The sequence below is a fragment of the Ailuropoda melanoleuca genome, chromosome 17, assembly GCF_002007445.2.
Source record: "Ailuropoda melanoleuca isolate Jingjing chromosome 17, ASM200744v2, whole genome shotgun sequence".
Lineage (NCBI taxonomy): Eukaryota > Metazoa > Chordata > Mammalia > Carnivora > Ursidae > Ailuropoda > Ailuropoda melanoleuca.
In genome coordinates this window covers 41855282-41858889 of record NC_048234.1, presented here as the reverse complement: position 1 = coordinate 41858889, position 3608 = coordinate 41855282, and positions in this window count along the sequence as shown.

The window sequence follows — 3608 nt, the reverse complement described above, 5'->3', positions numbered from 1 at the left end:
CTTTTCTCCTTTCTCCTCTCTCTCCCTCCCTCCCTTTTTGGCTTTGCTTTCATGCAAATACTTTAAACTACTAATCCAATCAATTTTGCAAAACAATAGTAATAGTAAATCAGATTTTCAAGACCAATGAAATGGGAAGGCAAAGGAATTGGTTCTTGGGATCATCCCTTTACTCCATTGTACCAGTAATTCCACTCATTTTTATTTCCAAATCATCCTATTGGCAGCTCCAAAGAGAATATTGTAATTTCTCAGGTTCAAGAAGCTACTAGGAGAGATGTCTAATGTCAGAAGAGGGGCATAACACTTGTTCTGAGCTGCCTCCTTATTTGTCTTTCCTTGACAGGTGCATGATACTTTTTTTTTTCTTTCTCACATTAAAGGTGTCCCTGGAAGCCCAGCAGAAATAATACCACCATGCCCTTTTACCAGGGCATCTTCACACTATAATGAGGGAGAAACAAGCATTTTCTAATTGGAGACAGCACAATCTCCAAGTACCATTAGCTATTTTAACAATCTTTCAGTATTCTAAAGAGCTGACTCCCAGGGGCACCTGGCTGGTTCAGTTGGTAGAGCATGCAACTCTTGATCTCAGGGTCTTAAAGTCAAGTCCCACATTGGGCGGGGAGCCTACTTAAAAAAAAAAACAAACTGCCAAATCCCAGAACAGTATAATTGGCTTAGCTCTCAGATGATTGACACTTGATACATAATTGATAAGCTAATAAACTACTTCGCCTGACTTGTGGCAATTATACCTGTGTATTTATTCCCCCCAATTTAAAAAATGTTCAAACAAAAATTTGTGTACAAATGTCATCACAATAGCCAGAATATAGAAACAACCTAAATGTCCATCAACAGATGAATGGATAGATAAAATGATACATTTGTAAAGTACAATATAATTTAGCCATAAAAAGGAATGAAGTACTGATACATACTACAATGGCCATAAACATGGCTAAACTGAAAAAGCCAGATACTAAAGATACACTTCACAGCAAAGAATATTTCCAGGGTAGAGCATGATATAACAGGGTAAAAGACTCTATCCACTAAGAATCATGTGTGTAGAGAGAGGAGTTAAGATGGCAGAGGAGTAGAGGACCCTAAGTCTGTCTGGTCCCTAGAATTCAGCTAGATAGTTGTCAAACCATTCTGAATACCTGTCAAATCAATGGGATATCTGAGAAAAGAAATGTTGCAATTCTACAAATGGAAAAGCAACCGCTTTTTGGAATGTAGGAGGTGTGGAGACTTGAAACCAGGGAAATATATCAGAGGATACAACAGCGGGAGGGAGCTGGATTAAGGAGGCTACCACGAAGTGTTATAAGCAGCAGAGTGCAAAATCAGAACTTTTAGAAGTCTGCTACAGTGGGGAACGTCCCTTGCTTAAAGGTGCTGAGATGATGGAGTGGGGTGGAATCCCAGGAGACAGCATGGTCTTAGTATCCCCAGGGTCACAAGAAGAACACGGGTGCCTGAGTGTGGCAGAGTTCCCAGGCATCAGAGCAGGGAAGCTGGCTGAAAACAGCAAGTCTAGGCACTGGATTTCTGTGGTGTTGCCATAAACTGCAAACTGCTTCATGGTCACATGACCACTCTCTGGGCAGGGGTCCGGCAAAAGGCAGAAGCATAGTGAGACCCCCTTTCTTCCCCTGGGAGTAACAGTGTGGGTCTGCACCATGGGAGTCCCTAAAATTTGGAGACTTGAAACTCACTTGCATGACTGAGATAGAAATGCTGTCACAAGCCAAGTGAACACAGAGTTCAGATGGAAACCAGGGAGAAAAAAGTGATTGCTTTTCTGTGAGAGCTCATTGGAGAGTTGGGGGCATGAACTTTCATCTCTGGGTCTAGAGAGCAGGGTGCTGCCACTTTCATCGCCCCCCCACCCTGCCCCCATCAGTGCTGAAAGCCTTCAGAGAGCAAAACAGCACCACATAAGGTAATCTGGAGTCCGGTCCCCTGGAAAGAGAGGCACAATTCCACCAGGGCAAGGGCACCTGAGAATCAGCACGACAGCCCCCTCCCCAAGATCAGCAGAACAACCAGCTACCACCAAGTTTACTGATCATAGAGACCTGCAAAACTTCAGCTCTTGGGGAAAACAGCATATAATATTCACTGTTTGTTATTATTCTTTAGTTGTTCAGTTTTATTTTTTTAACTGTTTTCTTTTTTAACTCTTATTCTTTTCTAATTTTTATTTTTTATATATACTTTATATATTTTTTTTATTTTTGTTTTCCATTCATTGAATTTTACTTTGTTTTCATATGTATAAGTTTACCTTTCTCTCCTATTTTGGGATCTGGTTTCTTTTAACAAACAGACCAAAATACACACAGCATCTTGTATTTTGCTTTGTTCTGTTTTGTTTCTGGTTTGATTTTTTTGTTGTTTTGGTTTGCTTTTGTTTTCTTGTGGTTTGTTTTCTTTTTTTTTTCTGTTGTTTTGTTGGTATTGTTGTCTTATCTCTCTCTCTATTCTATTCTTTTCTGGACATAAGGATGAGACAGAGAACTTCACCACTACAGAGAGAAGGGGGTATTACTCACTGCCAGGGACTAAAGCAATATGGACATAAGTAAGATGTCTGAACTACAATTTAAAGCAATGATTATAAATATACTAGCTGGGCTTGAAAAAAGCAGAGAAGACACTAGATAATCCCCTACCGAAAAATATTAAAGAACTAAAATCTAGTCAGGCCAAAACTAAAAATGCTATTACTGAGATGCAGTCAAAAATGGAGGGTCTAGCACCAAGGATAAATGAGGCAGAAGAGAGCCTCACTGATATAGAAGACAAAATGATGGAGAATAAAGAAGCTTAAAAGAAGAGAGAAAGGCAACTACTAGGTCACAAAGGGAGACTTCAAGAAATCAGCAATTCCATAAAGTGAAATAATATCTAGATAACAGGCATTCCAGAAGATGAAGGGGCAGGGGCAGAAGGTTTACTTGAACAAATTATAGCTGAGAACTTCTCTAATCTGAAGAAGGAACAGGCATTCAAGTCCAGGAAGCACAGAGACCCCCCCCCCTTAAAATCAATAAAAATAGGTCAACACCTCAACATTTAATATAGTGAAGCTTGCTAATTTCAGAGATAAAGAGAAAATCCTGAAAGCAGCTAGGGACAAGAGATCTTTAACCTACACGGGTAGAAACATACGACTGGCAACAGACCTGACCACAAAGACCTGGCAGGCCAGGAAGGACTGGCATGATATATTCAATGTGCTAAATGGGAAAAATATGCAGCCAAGAATAATTTATCCAGCAAGGTTGTCATTCAGAATAGAAGGCAAGATAAAGAGTTTCCAGGACAAACAAAAACTAAAGGAATTTGTGAACACTAAATCAGCCTTGCAAAAATACTAAAGGGGATCCTTTGAGTGAAGAGAGAGGCCAAAAGTAACAAAGACCAGAAAGTAACAGACAATCTACAAGAACAGCAACTTTACCAGTAATACAATGGCACTAAATTCATATCTTTCAATATGAATGTAAATGGACTAAATGCTCCAATCAAAAGACATAGGGTAAAAGATTGGATTAAAAATTAAGAGCCATTGGGATGCCTGGGTGGCT